At 41.3% G+C, this 16,888-nt stretch overlaps 1 protein-coding gene across 8 annotated transcripts in view; it reads left to right on the top strand.

Moving 5' to 3' along the window:
* Nrf1 (nuclear respiratory factor 1) overlaps window positions 1-16,888 on the top strand; it is a 105,286-nt gene that overhangs the window by 10,802 nt on the left and 77,596 nt on the right. Inside the window, exon 1 of one of the 8 annotated variants that reach the window (XM_050141498.1) lies at window positions 3,719-5,146. The exons of the other annotated variants lie outside the window; for them this stretch is intronic. The gene's annotated coding sequence lies outside the window, so the exon portion shown is untranslated. Of the gene's footprint in view, window positions 1-3,718; window positions 5,147-16,888 lie in introns of those variants that run through there. 8 annotated transcript variants of the gene reach the window in all.

The raw sequence follows: 16,888 nt of genomic DNA, 5'->3' as shown, positions 1-16,888 counted from the left end.
CAGAAGTGGAATCCTAGGGTAAACTGGCTGGTGAGACTAGTTGGAACTGACCAGCTCTGGGTGTGTCAGTGAAGTGGAGCTCCTTTGAGGAAGACACCTGGCATCGACTGGACTGTCACATGGATGTACCCATCATGCATGCTTATTGGGACACTTGCAACTACATATGTACCACACACAGACAAATTATTGAGTATTGTAAAAAGCTTTTGTTTAATGTGGGTCATATTTTTTATATTCGCCATGTTAAATACTAAAATGGATATTTCAAAAATGTTAATTTAAAACTACAAATAACATATAGCATGTTGAAATATTTTTTTATTTCTTTGGTTTAAAGTATAAGGATTTATCTCCATCAGATCACACATACACCACAAATTGGGTATTTAAGAGCCTTTTTAGGTGTTTGTGGATATTATTTTCTTAGATATTAAACCCAAACTGCGTAACATTAGCTTCTTGAACATGAGGTATAAAGTAGAATACAAACTCATTTAAAATCTATGGATTGTCAGACACTTTGGATGCATGTTTGCTGTGACAGCCTGACTGTTGTCCCGCTGCCTCCATTTCCTAGGCTCATGTGATGCCTCTGTGTCCCTTTTGCTGGACCTGTCACCAAGCCTAGCCAGAATGGGTCTTTCAACTCAAGAATGATCTTGTGGTATCTGACAAGAGAAATTTGGAAAATAGTTTACTGAGTTATGCAGATCTTGTAAATATTGACACAAGCATTTATTAATAACTCCATTATTTAATTAGAAAAGACTTTTAAGTAATGAAAACTACTGGAACAGATAGAAAATTTTCCAAAATTCTGACTATCACTTGTATATCTGACACTTCAAGTGATACAGGTTCACTTTAAGTTGTTGAGAAAAATCCTGTGCAGGACTTAATGTTATATAGTTTGTTGGCCCTTTTATCAATGAAAAATGATAAGTGGGAGAAAAATGTTACTAATTTAGTTTGCAACTCAAACCATGCCTCACCATGCTTTGGTGACCTGTGACTGCTGTCAAAAGGACAGAAATACTTGGTGCATACTTTGCGTTTGTTGAGGGGAAGCATGAAAGGTGTTGGAACTAGTAGTATTTGGAACCAAGTAGAGTGGTTCATATCTGTTGTGTGTGTTAACCCAATACTCAGGAGGCTAAGACAGTAGGATTATCATGAGTTCAAGGCCTACATAGTGGGGACTACATACATCAGGGACTGTCTCAAAAAAACCAAAGAAAGATGGTGTGTTGACATTTAATCCCAGCACTCAGGAGGGACTGGCAGATTATCTGTGAGTTCAAGGCCAGCCTTGTCTGCATTTGAAGTTCCAGATCTGCCAGGGCTACATAGTGGAACCCTATCCCCCCAAAGTAAATAAATTTTGCTCTTTCATCAAGTGCATGCTTAAATTAAACAAACCTCTTCTTACTGTGAGCAGATGAAAATGAAGATTATAATGGCTACTGTGGCACTGTTGCATTGAATTGTTCTGTTGGGTACTTTTACCCCATCATTGCTCCTACATCTTGAGTGTTAATTCAAACAGTGGTGGTGGTGTGGGGGGGGGGGTGTTGGGCATCTTAGCTGCCATGCAAGGTTTTTTTTTTAATTAATTATTTATTTTTTTTACTATGTATGGTGTTCTGTCTGCATGCCAGAAGAGGGCACCAAATTTCATTTAGATGTGGGTGCTGAGAAGTGATCTCAGGTCCTCTGGAAGAGCAGCCAGTGCTCTTAACCCCTGAGCCATCTCTCCAGCCCCATGGAAGTAGTTTTAACACCATTGTTTCCTTGAAAGAGTCTTCAGTTCCATGGTCACTTACAGACTGATCCTGAACTTTATGCACAGAAAATATGGTACGGACATTAATGAACTCGATATGCTAGCATTTAAACAGGACAAAGCTCACTGAGTACAGTTTGTGGGCAACCTTATGTCCATCCAGGCAGCCTGATTGGAGAGCGGAATTTCTGCTGCTGCTGTGACAACAGTGTGAGCAGACAGAGTGTAGATTGTATGTCTCCATATCTCCGACCACGACAAATACAGTTTGAAAATTTTTCACTGCCAACATTTCAAGCCTTGTTAAGGTTCTATTAATGGTTCTATTTTTTGTCTAGTTTGGAAAGGTGGGGTGCCCCTTGTAAATGGATGCTACTCTTTTGTTTTCCAGTGCCAGATGTAGCTATAAATATTCTCCATCCTGCTGGTCCCCCTGGATTCTGCAGCCGCTTAGGAAATAAACATTTTGAGGATTAACATTAATTACATATTCTTTGGCCTACTTATAGGCTCAGGCACATTTCTAGCTAGCTCTTACATCTAAAATTAACCCATTTCTGTTATTTTATATTTTACCACAAGACTCGTGGTTTGTTGCCTCTTGTTTCTTAGACGGCTACATGGCTTCTGCCTGACTTTGCCTTCTTTCTTAGGCCAAACCTGTTTCTTTATTAACCAATGGTAATCAAGCATTCATAGCATACAGAGGGGAATCCCATGACAGCTCATCAAGTAAGATGGAGCTGATCAAAAAAGCAAACACCAGTCTGAAGTTCACAATAAAGTCTGTTTTGTTGATTTGTTAAAGTCTGTTGATAAGGGACCACAGAAGGTGAAATGTGAGCGTTAGTACACAGTGCTGCTTCTTTCTGGTTTTCTAAACAATCCCTCCTTTAATTGTTGTTGGGGGACTTAGTTTTAGGGAACATTGTTTACTATAAATGTTCTTTGGATTTAAGCTATTTCTGAAGAGGGGCTATAATTTAGTGATGGAGTGCTTACCTGGTGTTTGCAGGCCCTGGCAGTCCTCACTCAGAAAAACGCACTTGGAAGGAGGGCCTATGGGAAGGGAATTAGAACAAAGTATAGTATGTGTCAAGATGCCTCCATGAAGCTCATTACTCTGTGTTTACCTACAAAATTAATTATAAGGTGCCAGGTGGTAGTGGTGCACACCTTTAATCCCAGCACTCGGGAGGTAGAGGCAGGCAGATCAGGCCAGCCTGGTCTACAAGAGATAGTTCTAGGACAGCTAGGACTGTTACACAGAGAAAAACTTGTCTCGTTTAAAAAAAAAAAATTTTTAAGGAAGAATCTGGAAGACTGGAGAGATGACTCAGCATTTAAGAGCATTGGCTGTTTTTCTAGAGTACCTGGTTCAATTCCCAGCACCCACATGGTAGCTCACAACTGTCTGTGACTCCAGTTCCAGGGGATCTGACATGCTCACACAGACATACATGTAAGTAAAATATCAGTGAACAAAAAGGAAGAAAGAGATTACATAGGATAAATTTTATTTCATCCTCATAGATATAAAAATTGAGTAAAGACATTGCTTCAAAACAGGGACTGTTGATTTATTCTCTTAATAGAAATTAATGAAGGGATTGGCTATTGCAAATATTTCTTAAAGTAAGATTTACTTATTTTATATATAGGGAGGCCTTATCTTCATATACATCTGTCTGCACATCACAAGAGGTCATCTGTTCCCATGAGACTACAGTTACAGATGGTTGTGCGCTGACATGTGCTGCTGGGAATTGAACTCAGGACCTCTGAAAGAGCAGCCAGTGCTGTGCTCTTAACCGCTGAGCCATCTCTTCAGCCCCCTGAGTAAGAGTTTTATATTACAAAGTTGTAGTGCCAGTAAGATGACTCAGCGGGTGAAAGCACGTGGAAGGAGAGAACCAACTTCCTAAAGTTGTCCTCTGACCTCCACATGTGTGCTGAGGCACATGTCTGAACTTAGAACACATCACACACATATTCACAGTAATAAAAGTAAAATTGTGCACACTTGTGTGTGTGCATATGTGTGGTAAGAGAGACAGCAAGTGAGCGCTGGGCATGGTGGCTCACCTGTAATCTCCGCACTTGGGAGGTGGAGGCAATAGGACCAGGAATTCAAGATCATCCTTAGCTTAAGTCCAAACCTCTCCTGGGGTACATGAGGCCCTGTCTTACTCAAGGGGGGGAATCAGTTTAAAAGTATATATTATAACCTGATCAAACTGATACAGTATTTGAGCTGGTTTATGAGAGGCATTTTTATGTGCTATTGTAATTTTGCTTAATCCTTATTCATAAAGTTAAGTGAGATTATAGCAGGAAACCGGGAAACATCTTTGAATATTTCTGAGTTTTCCTCAGAACTTGAGTTTTAGAGAAAAACCTATTTTATTATTTTCTTGGTTTCTACCTGGTTTCTGTAGAATATATAAAACCACCTGGTAACCAGGAAAGCAATACTGATTCTACTTTAATAGAATTAGCTTAACTACAGAAGTAAAATGAATAACCCCAAGAAATCCCTGATGTCATTTGTGTGAGCACTTCTTATTAGATAGTGAATAGAAATCTTACATCCATATAAACCACAGATCTGTGTAGTATTAAATAATTTACCTGTTCACTGTGGGATACCCTTGTGCGTAAGAGACTATTCCTTTTTCTTATCATTGGTGTTTTCGGCAAAGGACAGGGTGACATGAAGACATCCTGTCCACTTTTAGGATGAGAGCCTTCATCTACCTGCCTGCATTTTTATAATCTCCGTCACTTAAATAACGCATACCTCTGTTTTGGTTTTAGGTGGCTGTTGTGGGCTTTATTTCTGTAGGGATGAGTGTTAAAATCAAAGGTGGAAATAATGGTAAATCTAAAACATCCTGTTTTCCCTCCCCCACCCTTACCTTTAGGACTGTTTATGTACGTCTGAGCATATGCACACTTGGCTAGTGCTTTTACTGCTGGCCTATCTTTAGCCTCCATCCCCCATTTTATTATTACTACTATTACCAAGAGGGAGTCATGTGTGCTACAATGTCTGTTTGAAGGTCAGAGGACAACTTTGTGGGTTCTGGGATTGACTCTGGTTACATGGCTTGCTGGACAACTGCCTTTACCCACTGTGCCATATTGCTTGCCATCTGTTCCCCACTTTTACCCCGTCTCAAGACAAAGGAAAATCATAAAGGATAGTAAGTTAATGATTTTCTTTCTTGCTGCACTCCCCCCTCCACACACCCCCTGGGTCTGACTAACATGGAATTCACTGTATTGATCCTCCTCCTTCAGCCTGCAAGAGCAAAGATTACAGGCAGAAACCACGACGCCCAGCTAAAAATCCTAAGGGTGTGTATAGTTTTTGTTTGTTTGTTTTAAAGCATGCTGGAACCTTAAACACTAGTTCAAAAGATAAAGATTTGTAAATCTACCATCCTAATGTATTGGTATTTTCCTTTGTTTACCCACTTTGTGTGTGTGTTCTTTTTGTGCCTTTTAATGCCAAAGGGGTCTGATTTTTTGGGATTACATAAAATTGGAAAGTAGTCACATAAAGTTGTAATCTAATTTTAGTTGAAAAGGAACAGAAAATGAAGGAGTATTCCCTATGAGACATACCTAGGAAATTTATTGTACCAAATATTGACAGTGTATTACTATAGAGAGACATCTTTTAATAACATCTACGGAATCTTATATTGTGTAGCATATTTTAAAAATCCTGTTAGGGTGCTGGGAGGTGACTAAATGGGTAAAGCTATTCGCCACACCAGCCTGACCTGAGTTTAGTTCCCAGAACCCACATAAAAACCAGATGTGGTGATACACATCCATCGTCCCAGCACTTGTCTGGGAGGTAGAGATAGGAGAAACCCCTGGAATCTTGCTGGCCAACCAGCCTAGAACGTATATCAGTATGGGCTCAAACAATGAGACCCCTTGACCCAGGGAAAAGGAGAGAACCAGCTCCCTTAAAGTTGTTTTCTGTGCTAGGGTGTGCATGCCTACACTTATACACACACTTAAAATAAGCCACACATTTTTACAACTTTACAAGATTTTTCTAGTAAACATATTTACCAGATTAATGATACTTAACCTTTTAAATATTAAGTGCTATTTTAGTTTTATATTGATTGATTCATTTTTTGAGACAGGGTTTTCTGTATAACAGTCCTAGCTGTACTGGAACTAGCTCTTGTAGCCCAGGCTGGTTTCAAAGTCACAGAGGTCTGCCTGCCTCTGTCTCCTGAGTGCTGAACTCAGAGGCGTAGCCCATATGTCTGGCTGTCTTAAGGGTTTTTGTTTTATTTTTTTGCTTGTTTTTAGGAAACCCCAAAAATGAAACATTAGAGAAATTTCTTAACCAGAGGACTATCTATATATTGCTTATAATTTTGGCCGCTTGAGGTCACTGTGGAAAGCAAGCTACTGCCCTGTATTGGGATTTTCTTCAGCTGGGTGCCTTTGTACTATGTGTCTTGTGCACCTTTAGTTAAATTTGTATCAGGCAGAGAAGAGGAGGAACACAGAGCAGAGCCTGCAGAGCCTCTCCCTGATGGCTGTGGTGGGAAAGCTGCCAGCAGCCGTGCCTCTAATGGAGAAATGGGATCCACTGTCTCCTGTCAGTCAGTCTATACATTCACATAGATTCAGCACTAGGAATACATTTATAGTGTTTTGCCATTTCCTGTAGCATACTGTGGACATTATTTATGAATAAAGCTACTTTTCCTTCAGGACTTGTGTGGTATTCCTCCGTGCCGGCAGAGCTGTACCCTGCCTCCCACGAGACATGGCGATGACTGTACACTGCCGTACCCACTGTCTCTGCACTATTCCTCTCTTGTAGAGTCATAGCTTGGCAGCCAGGCTTGTACTCAACACTTTTATTCTAGATATTTCTACAGTGAGAAAGGGTGCTGCCTTGTTTTGACCCAGATGAGCTTGGTTCTAAGCGACTAGGAAAGTTGGACGAGCAGCTTTGGTGGGTTGATAGCTGCCTGCCCCTCTGTGACCAGGACCAAGAGATTAATGACACCTGGTGCCTCTCCCTCCTGTGGTAGTGTATCAAAGATCACATCAAGAAATAGCAGTGAGAAGAATATTTCATTCTTCTAATTTTCACCTTCTCTTGTCTAAGGCAGATTAAAATGCTTAATCTGAATGGCTGCATACTTTTACTTATGAGGATTTTTTTTTTAATTGATGCTGTGTAAACAGTGTGTAGGCAGTTTAGGTTTCTTTAAAATCTGGGATAACATTTTAGAAATTTATACCCTTTTAGATTTACGGATCTCTCTTACAGGTTAAACCAAGCCCACAATGGCGATGTTAAATTTAATTTTAGGTGGAGTTGTTTTAGTTTTTTCTTTCTTTTTTTTTTTCTTTTTTTCTTTTTTGTTGTTGTTTTGAGACAGGCTTTCTCTGTGTAGCTTTGGGCTGTCCTAGAACTTGTAGACCAGACTGGCCTTAAACTTACAGAGATCTGCCTGTCTCTGCCTCCCGAGTGCTGAGATTAAAGGCGTGTGCCACCGCTGCCCGTGTTTTAGTTTTATAATCAGCCACTTTCTAAATTTCATTGCCCTTACTCTTGAATCCTGTTTTATTTTCCTTATCTTTCAGAAATCTAATGTGAGTTTTTCTTTATACTGCTGTGCTTTTTGTCTTGATTTTATGCTATACTAAATTTATTTTTTAAGCAATTCTAGATAGATTAGTGAATTACAAAGTAAAGATGGAAACTCAATATGTTGACCTGCTGGCCCTTGAACTCAAAGAGTTCCACCTGCTTCTATTCTCCTGGTGCTGGGATTAAAGGGACTGTCTACAAGACCCTGCAGAAATTTCTTTTTTTAAATGAATTCTCTGTCTGCACATACACACATATGCCAGTAGGGGGCATCTGGTCACATTATAGATTGTGAGCCACTGTGTAGTTGCTGGGAATTGAACTCAGGACCTTTGGAAGGGCAGACAGTGCTCCTAACCACAGAGCCATCTCTCCAGCTGAACTTTTAACTTTTATATAATTTTTAAAAAATATTTATTTATTATGTATACAATAGTCTGTCTGTGTGTATGCCTGCAGGCCAGAAGAGGGCACCAGACCCCATTACAGATGGTTGTGAGCCACCATGTGGTTGTCGGGAATTGAACTCAGGACCTTTGGAAGAGCAGGCAATGCTCTTAACCTCTGAGCCATCTCTCCAGCCCTGAAATTTTAACTTTTGATCAACCAGAAAAGTTTATATTTACATTTCTGGTACTGTTTGGAGTTCTTGAAAACATTTTTGTTATATGTCATTCGAAAGGTTTGTTTTATTATTAAGTAACAAAATCGGTACTGTTTATCTGCCTTAATTTATATGTGTTTTCTTCAACTAATTTAGGTAGTTCTACTTCATATCCATGTAACAAATGAGTTTGAGGGATTGACGGTTTTCCATACTTAATTGTGTGTTTTCTTTCATACTGCCGGCTACTTTCACAATTACGTTTTTCATTTATTACTACATAAATTGATACCTTCCTCTGGACATGGTGGCTCACATCTGTAATTCCAGCAATCATAGGGCAGAGATGGAGAATCAACACACGCTTGAGGCCAACCTGGTCTACACTGGCAAGTTCCAGCCCAACCCAGGGCTACACAGTGAGACTGCATAAGAAGGAGAGCAGCAAAGAAGTAATGTTTCCAGTGTGATTTACAGCGAACCTTCTCAGGCGTCTTTCTTTCCCTAAAGTGTAGCGTGGCAGCAATGCTCCCTGTGCTGTCCTGGGGTGTGAGGCAGCTGTGCTGGGGTACACCAGTAGTGCCTGTACTTGGAAGGTGGACATGAGAAGACCCTGATCTTGAGGTCAGCCCATAGTATAATAGCAAGATTTCATCTCAAAAAAATCAAAAAGATCAATAACTTAAGAAAGAAGTTATTGATATTTAGACATACAGAACTCAATTTCATATTGTTTAGTGTAATTAAAATATGAAACTGTCTTATAAACCTCAAAGAGTTTTACGCATATTGCCAAGATACAGATTGTTTCTGGCATTTTCTGTTTTCCCCAGAGCAGTTAGTTTGCCTCATTTGTCTTTTGGGGGTGTGTAGTTTTTGAGACAGGGTCTCATGATACCCAGGTTGGCCTTGTCTCCCTATGTATCTGAGGATAACTTTAAATTTATGATTCTCCTGCCTCCACCTGCTCAGCACTGGGATCGCAAGTGCTACCATGATAGGTTTGTGCGGTTTAGGGAATGTTGAGCCCAGGACTTTCTGCTGCTAGGCAAGTATGGCCAACTGAGCCCCACCTCCAGCCTGGACTGTCCTATTAGCATTCATCAAGAAGAATATTTAAGTCAGGAATCCCAGCATTCCAGAAATGGAGGCAGGAGGGCTACATAGCAAACCTTCTTTGAAAAAGAAAATTTGACACAAGTCATAAACAGATCCAAAATGTTTATAAACTATCATTGTGATACTGCTGCCTTTGAAAAAGTTAACAGTGGTTTTTCTGTAATCAATTTGCCAAGAAATTAATGGTCTTGGATAATAAATGTTGGTAATACTTTGAAAAATATACGTGCAATTCTCTCTCTCATCTTAAAATTTTCTTAATTTTTTATGTATGAAGATAATGATTTCTTTCACTGGTAGATAGTCTTGAATAAGCCATACAAGGAAGGTCACTCAGTCCCATGTAATGAATGACACCAACGTCTTTCCGGCATATGTTCAACCCTCTCCCACATCAGATCGTGTCAAGTGAAACTTCCACCTGGTGACTCAGTACAGCTGTGGGTGACCCTCTTGCCTTCAGCTGGCCAATGAGGGAAAAAGACAGCTCTTAATTATAGTGTTCAAAATGGGAACAGAAGTAAATTTTTTCTCAATGTTCTTTACAAAAGGGCCAACAACTGACATTCTGCTCAATGTTTCCCTTTAGAAGTTGGCATCTCAGCTGATAAAAAAATGACTATTGAGTTCTTCCAATTACCAAACCAAACCTTGGGAGTTTGGGGACTGCAGGTGTGCTTGACTCTGTGGTAGAAAACTTACTTAGCATGGACAGAACTCCTGGTTTCAATTCCCATCACTGAAGAAACAAAAAGTATTTCAAAAATAGAAACAGCATGGAAATAAATTAAAAAAAACACTTTTGATTGCTCTTCCATTCTTTCATCAGATCATCAGGAAATCTTGGCGGCTCTGCCCTCAAAGCGTGTGACGTCTGATACTTCTCCCCACCCGCTGCTGCTCCCTTACACGTCACCACAGTGCTCATCTAGAAACACAAATTTCAAAATTAGATCTTGCTGCCTAGTTTAATGACAACATAATAAAACTAAAGTTATCCGAGAGGAGGGACCCTCAATTGAGAAAGCGCCTCCATAAGGTTGGGCTGTAGGCAAGCCCATAGCACATTTTCTTAATTAGTGATCAATGTGGAGAGGGTCCAGCCCATTGTGGGAGGAGCCAACCCTGGGCTGGCAGGCCTGGGTTCTATAAGAAAGTGTGCTGAACAAGCCATTCACATCAAGCCAGTAGACAGTTTCCCTCTATGACCTCTGCATCAGGTTCCTGCCCTATGTGGGTTCCTGTCCTGACGTCCTTCACTAATGAAGAGCCATATGGAAGTGTAGGCAGAATAAGCACTTTCCTCTCCAGCTTGCTTTTTGGTCATCGTGTTTTGTTGCAGCAATAGAAACCCTAGCTAAGACGTAGATCATAACCCACCTGATCAAAATTTTCCAGACTTTCCTTCTTGCTCTGAGTAAAAGCTAAGGATCTTACCTAGCCCACAAGGCCATGCATTTGTTGTTGTTGTCTTGTTTTGTTTTGTTTTTCAAGACAGGGTTTCTCAATAGCAATTGAGCCTGTTCTGGAACTCGCTCTGTAGACCGGGCTGGCCTCAAACTCACAGAGATCCGCCTGCCTCTGCCTCCTGAGTGCTGGGATGAAAGGCGTGCGCACCACTGCTGAAAGCCATGCAGTTTTGATCACGGTGCTGCTCCTCTGGTCTCATCTGTCACTCCTGTCCACATACAGGGTCAATTTTGTGTCCTGGTATCCACACAGGAACACACCAGAGATCCAGTTTGGATACCCAGTACCCATGTAAATACTGCGCTCCACTTGTAATTTCAGCCTCTAAAGGTGGAGACAAGGGATACCCAGCACAAGCTGGCTGGTGAGACCAGCCATATCAGCAAGTCTCAATGGCTAAGGTGGGAGAACAGTCAGAAGATGAGTTAAGACATCGGTTTTAGGCCTCTGCAGGCACCAACACCCCAACCATACCTACTTTCCTCCCCCTGCACACACGTGTACAAATATATGCGTACATCACACACACACACGAATGGGGGGCATTGTTTGAGCACACTCCTGCTCTCACTTTGCCATCTCCCTGATCTTATTACTTTTCCTCTTACTGTGCCTAAATTTACATGTATGCTTATTACTATCTCCTTCCTCTAACGGATGTGAAATCCTAGAAGTCAGGGGTGGGTTGGGTCACATTAGCCTTAGAAATGAGTGTGTGAAACTTCGATAAGTTACTTCTGTTCTTTTTCTTCTTTTGCTGAACTTGGATCTCTTGTCTTGACTTTGCAACACCACACCAGTCTCCTGCTTCTCATTTTTCTTGATATTGCTTTATGTTTTCCCTTCTACCCTTCCATGACATCTCAGCTGTCCCCCAAGTTTTTTGCTTCTTTACTTATTTATTTGGTTTGGTTTAATTTTTATTTTATTTTATTTTATTATGGAGACAGGGTTACTTTGTAGCCCTGGCTGGCCTGGAACTCACTACGTAGACCAGACTGGTCTTAAATTCAGAGATCCATCTGCCTCTGTCTTCTGGGTGGACATTTATTCTGTCTGGAATTAAAGACATGTTCGGTCACACCTGGCTTTTATGTTTTTTGGTGTCCCCTCCATCTGAAACCATTATTTTGTCTGTCTGTCTGTCTGTCTGTCTATCTATCTATCTATCTATCTATCTATCTATCTATCTATCTATCTATGAGTAGGTTATCGTTCTCTAGGCCAGGCTGGCTTGGAGTCCATGGCAATCCTCCTGCTTCAGCATCCCAAATGTTGTAAAGATGTGAGAGTCTGCGGTTGCTTCTTTTATTGTTTTGCTTTCTGTTTTATTCTCAGTCAGCTCTCTTCTCTTGTTGATGAGTCCAGTACTTCCACCCGTGTTCCAGGTTCCAGATGTGAGCATCTGTGGGACAGCTCCTAGTTACCGTCTTTCTCCACAGATGTGCTCTCCCAATGATCACTCTCACTCCAGCAGCAGAAGGCAGTCCTGATGTTCTTCACTCTGGACACATCTACTTCACTAAGTTTTTGTGCTTTTCACTACTTACATATCTCAGGTCTTTCTGTTTTATTTTGTTTTGTTTCATTTTTAGACAGAGTGTCCTTATGTGGTCCTGGCTGACCTGAGCTGGCAGTATAGACTGGGCCATCTACCTCGGCCTCTGTCTCTCCTGTGCTAGGAGTCAAGGCATGGGCCACCTTACCCAACATTGTCTTCATTGTTTTAATTCACACCTCTAGTAGGTTCCTCCAGGGTCATTGCATAGTCACCTGATTAATCTCCTCAGTCCTCCCCATTGTCCACACAGCTGGGATATGGGAAACAGCCCTCATCTTTATAGCAAAGCCTGGGGTCACTGCAGACCTGGAGTCCCTGGGCAGACTGGATTATATTGTCTCTCAGATATACTGCTTGCTGTAAATAATGTTTTTTTTTTCTTTTTTCTTTTCTTTTTAATGTATACAATGTTCTGTCTGCACGTATGCCTGCCGGCCAGAAGAGGGCACCAGATCTCATAGATGGTTGTGAGCCACCATGTGGTTGCTGGGAATTGAACTCAGGACCTCTGGAAGAGCAGCCAGTGCTCTTAACCTCTGAGCCATCTCTCCAGCCCCTGTAAATAATGTTTAACATAGGCCTCTTACCTCAGTTTTGAAAAAGATTTGCTATTTTATATGTTTGGATATGTACATTCGAGTGCAGGTGTCTGCAGATGCCAGAGGTGTCAGATCCCTGTACTAACAGGTGGCTGTGAGTTGCCGGATACAGGTACTGGGGACAGAATTTGGGTCCTCTGCAAGAGCAGTATGCACTCTTGACTGTTGAGCCATGTGTCCAGCCCCTCTTCTCTTATTTTATATTCATAAAATTCATATATTATTTTATATTCTTACTTTATAGTCATAATAAGTGCTATTATAAATTGAAAATAGTCTTGAAACCTCATAGTAGAAATTTATCTTTACTTTCTTTAGAACAGAAAGAAATTTTTTTTTTAAAGTACCACTGAGGAATCAGAATACCTACAGGTTAGTTTGCACAGTGAAATGGACTCCCAGTCTTCAGCGCCCCCCCCCCCAGCTGAATCCATTGATTGTACTCCAAAGGGTATGCATACCATTTCTTCCAATCAGAGGCTACCGTTCTGGGTCCCACTGCTTCCCCCAAAACAGCTCTTCCATATCCATTTCAGAGCGCTTTCCTGCCAGTGTGAAATCTAAACTCCTTTGCAAGGCCTATGATTCTGTCTATCTTTTCTTCTCCCCCGCCCAAATTCTCACTGTGCTGCAGTCACGTAGACCTCCTTTTGCTCAGGTCATGTGAGAAGACAAGTGTTTTAAGTGTTCAATATACATAATTTTTTCCTTTATTTATTTATTTGTTTATTTATTTATTATGCATACAATATTCTGTCTGTGTTTATGCCTTCACACCAGAAGAGGGCACCAGGCCCCATTACAGATGGTTGTGAGCCACCATGTGGTTGCTGGGAATTGAACTCAGGACCTTTGGAAGAGCAGGCAATGCTCTTAACCTCTGAGCCATCTCTCCAGCCCTTCAGTATACATATTTTAAGTCGGTGGTTTGAAACTGTTTTTATGTTAGTTTTTGTTCATTGTTCTTAAATTTATAAAGAATAATAACTTCAGTGGCATTTATACTTTCAAAACACCATTTAAGATCTAGGCAAAGTGGTACAACACTGTAATCCCATCCTACCACCCCGAAGACTGAGAAAGTAGAGTTATGAATTTGAAATCAGCCTGGGCTACTTAGCAAGACATGTCTCAAAAAAAAAAAAAAATCAGTTTAGGTGACTGGAGAGATGACTCAATGGTTAGAGGTAACTGACTGACTGCTCTTCCAGAATAGCTGATTCCTCATCTACATGGAGGCTCACAACTTAGTTCTAGGAGATCTGATGTCTGACCTCCAGACATACACGTGGTGTATACACACATGCAGGCAAAACATCTGTGTGCGTAAAAACAAGTCAGTTTATATATATTGGTCCCAAGTGCTGGGGTTAAAAGTGTGTGCCACAACCGCCTGGCTCAGTTTAAATATTTTACATATTGATGTGACTACAAATGTAAAAATTGTGAGCCACATTTTCCATTAGAAAAAGTTAGCCTCATGTCTTTTGTCAGTCGTCGGTTGAGCTCTGTAAGTTTAAGGCCAACCTGGTCATCAGAGCAAGTTCCAGGACAAGCTACAGAGAAACCTGGTCTTTAAAAATGAAGAATAGAGTTTGGGGTTTTTATTTTTCTTTTATGTGCCTGGGTGTTTTGCCTGAGACATGTCTGTGAATTACACAAACCCGTCCAAGGAGGCCAAAAGAGAGCATCAGATCTGGATTTACAGATGGTGGTGAGCCACCATTGGGGACCTGGGAGCCAAAGCCAGGTCCTCTACAAGAGCAGCAAATGCTTGTAACTTCTGAGATGTTTCTAGCCCCCCACCCCCACCCCGTAGATCTGCTCAACTTTTTTCAGGTTGTAACAACAGTGACCTTGACCTGCCTTTATCTCTCAGAAGCTTGGTGTACCACTGAGCTAGACTTCATTAAAAGTTTTAGAATGATATGAAACATTTTAATAGTGTGATTAATTTTTTCTCTTTTTTTTGTAAACATACAGACTTTTTTTTAAAGATTTATTTATTTATTATGTATACAACATTCTGCCTCAATGTATGCCCGCACGCCAGAAGAGGGCGCCAGATCTCAGTACAGATGGTTGTGAGCCACCATGTGGTTGCTGGGAATTGAACTCAGGACCTCTGGAAGAGCAGCCAGTGCTCTTAACCTCTGAGCCATCTCTCCAGCCCCCTCTCTTTTTAATTTGTATCAAATGCAAAAAGCACTATAAGTACATAGGGATGGAGTTTGGTTCCTATCATACACTTCAGTAGCTTATAGCTGCCCATAACTAGCTGCAGGGGACTGAGTCTTTTTCTTCTGGCCTTCCAGGGAGCCATGCACGCTGCACACACACACACACAGAACACACATTCACATAAAAATAGACACACACATAAATAGAAAATAAGAAAAATTTAAAGAAGACAGTCTATAGTATAGGCTAGTTTTTGTTCAAAACAACACATAGAAGACGCTAGTAGGGGTTACAGAGATGGATTAGCAGTTAAGAGCACTACAGAAGACCCAAGTTCATTTCCTAGCACCACATGGCAGCTCACAACCATTGGTTTGTAACCCCAGTTCCAGGGGGTCTGATGCTCTCTTCTGCCCTTTGCAGGCATCACATAGTCACATGGTAGAATACATAGCTGCAGGCCAAACCAGACACATTGAAAAAGAAAAAAATTTAAATGTTAGAGAAGAGACGATAGAGATCAGGATACACAATGGACCTGGCAAAGGTGTTCTGGGGTAGTGATTTAAAGATGCCTCTAGGTTTTTGTTTTGTTTCCTTTTGGGATGTATGTAGGGGTCTGAGGATTGGACCAGGATCAGGCTTTTTGGTCTGTCATCCCTTCCTCCCGCACTCTCTCCCCACAAGACAGGATTTCTCTGTAGCTTTGGAGCCTGTCCTGGAACTTGCTCTGTAGACCAGGGTGGCCTCGAACTCATAGAGATCTGTCTGCCTCTGTCTTCGGAGTGCTGGGATTAAGGGTGTGTGCCACCACTGTTCAGTGCTTTTTGGTTTTCAATGCCTCTATTTTCTCAGTTACCCCCAAAGGATATGTGTCGTTACTTTACTATGAGAATACATTAAAATGGTTAAAATGTGAGAGTTGAGGGCCACAGTTTTTCTCAGAATTGTATGCTAAAATGATATAATGCCTGACAAGAATTCAGCACATATTTGTTAAATGAATAAGTGATTGAATTGTAGATATTCCTAGATGAATGCCGTTCACATTATAATACTCCCATGGTTTTTGTGTGGTTTACGTACTTGCATATTTGCACATGCTTGTAGGTACACAGGTATTTACATATGCATGTATGTGTGTGCTCATGGGTATGTGTATGTGAGTGTGTGGGTACCCAAGGTTCACTTTGGGTGTCTTCCTCCATTGCTCTCCACCTTGTTTTTAGACAGAGCCTCTCACTAAACCTGAGCTCATCCTTTTGCTGGGCTGACTGGCCAGTGAGCCATCTTCAGAACCCACTCCTCTAAGCTCCTACCCTCCTCTTCCTTGGTGCTGGGGTTAAAGACACAGGTGCCACCGTGCCCTGCTTGCATGTGGGTCCTGTGATTCTGAACTCTGATCTTCAGGTCCTACAGCAGGCACTGCTGCACCAATTAGCCATCTCTCCTAATTGTATGCAAGAAAAAAATCCTTGGCTCAGCTATCTCAAAATTTAAAGCCCTGCCAGTATCGTTGAGCCTCTCCCTATAATCCCAGCACTGGGTGCTGAGTCTGCAAGGTCTGGAGCTCAAGGCTAGCCTGGTGAGTTCAAGGCTAGCTTGTTTTATGTTGTGAGACTCTGCTTTAAAAAAGAGCCTGGTGTAGTAACTCACCTCCTTAATCCTAGCACTCAGGAGGCAGAAACAGGTGGATCTCTGTGTGGTGTAGGGCAATCTGGTCTACAGAGTGAGTTCCAGGACAGCCAAGACAACATATATAGTGAGACCTTGTTAGTAAAAACCCAAAACAAAGAGGAAAAGGAAAATTCATGCATTGAACGGTTCTTCAGAAATTAGGAAACAGCTTTCACTGAGTGTCGATTGTGTGGTGACAGATCCAGCAGAATTGAGGCCTGCCACAGAAGCAGCTAGGCCACAGTGC

The sequence above is a fragment of the Alexandromys fortis genome, unplaced genomic scaffold, assembly GCF_014885135.2.
Source record: "Alexandromys fortis isolate MF-2015 unplaced genomic scaffold, M_Fortis_MF-2015_v1.1 scaffold_44, whole genome shotgun sequence".
In the NCBI taxonomy this organism is placed as follows: Eukaryota; Metazoa; Chordata; class Mammalia; order Rodentia; family Cricetidae; genus Alexandromys; species Alexandromys fortis.
Note: the sequence above shows the minus strand (reverse complement) of the source record. Positions and strands in the feature narration are given on the sequence as shown.